The following is a 1315-nucleotide window of genomic DNA, read 5'->3' as shown; positions in this document are numbered from 1 at the left end:
TGTTGCAAGTCCGTTCTTCGCGTTTTTCCTTCTTGTAGCAGCAGAAAATATTTTTATGAGAATTCTTCTCACGCCTCTCCTGGTCTCTCTGATGCTCTATTCTATCTCTTATCACTTGCTAACCCTCCTAGTCGATCCAAGGAACCTTTACATACTCATATGCACCATCAAATCCCTTGCAATAACTCCAACTAATCCGTCTTTACTCAGAATATTTTTTTCTTATTTTCAAACAAAAATTTCCTAAAATAGCTTCTCTATGCGTTAAATCTCTCCCAACACGTTCCAAATCATCTTTTCATCACCCATAGTGTTGCTCGATCCATTACAGATCATCAGAACACGCATCAATCCTTCCAGAACCCATGATTTTATTCTCCCTGAACGTGCAACCTCTGTTTTGAGCTTGTGACTTCTCTAGAAAATTGTAGCCAATTCTGGGCTAAACGAACACTCACACTAGATTACTTATGTCATATCACAACTTTCCACCAAATTTCAGCGACTGAATCGCACTAGAGCACCTTCATTTTTTCGATCAAAAATCTGCCAGTTTTTTGAATATTTCCCCCGCCAAAAACAGTTTTTGAATTTAAAGAGAAGAAGGTTGCCCCTTAACCAGAGCTGGGGTGCGAATAACAATTAGAGTGGAAATAGTAATTTTTCTGGGTTCCTCCGGGACATTTCTGGGACGCTTCCGGTGCATTTCTGGAGTGCCTTTAGTAATTTTCTCCGGGGTGTAAAACACTACTTTTCGAGCACATTTCGCCGGAAGAGCTTATTTCTCTAAAAATTCCTAAAAAGACATAAAATAACACAATAAGTATAAAATCGAACACTAACAATACATATAATTGAGACATATTAGACAACATAAATATGTTTATCAGCCATGCTTGACATAAGAGAACTTACGGAGCAACACAACTAAATAAACCATGAGAATGATCAACTCAATTGATTATGCTCAATCATAAGAAAACTTATGGAGCAACACAATACATACACAAAATGTGGATAGGAGATCGACCAACACTGGGGAATAGGCAAGGATTCACTCTATCTTTCACCGCTATTTGCACAATTACATATGACAGACTTAATCCTTGTAAACAAATGTTCTATATCCTTTCTTTTATCAAACTAATGACATAAATGCTTTAACTTTTATTTGTCAAAAGTTCATTCTATCTTTTAACAATACTTTCGTATTAACATATAATAGAGATAACTTTTGAACAAGTATGGGACAATCACAGTTCACGGATGTAAACAACATATCCCATAACAATTTCCAATGTATAAAATCTTAAAG

Source organism: Papaver somniferum, unplaced genomic scaffold (genome assembly GCF_003573695.1).
Source record: "Papaver somniferum cultivar HN1 unplaced genomic scaffold, ASM357369v1 unplaced-scaffold_135, whole genome shotgun sequence".
Lineage (NCBI taxonomy): Eukaryota > Viridiplantae > Streptophyta > Magnoliopsida > Ranunculales > Papaveraceae > Papaver > Papaver somniferum.
This window is presented reverse-complemented; position numbering follows the sequence as displayed.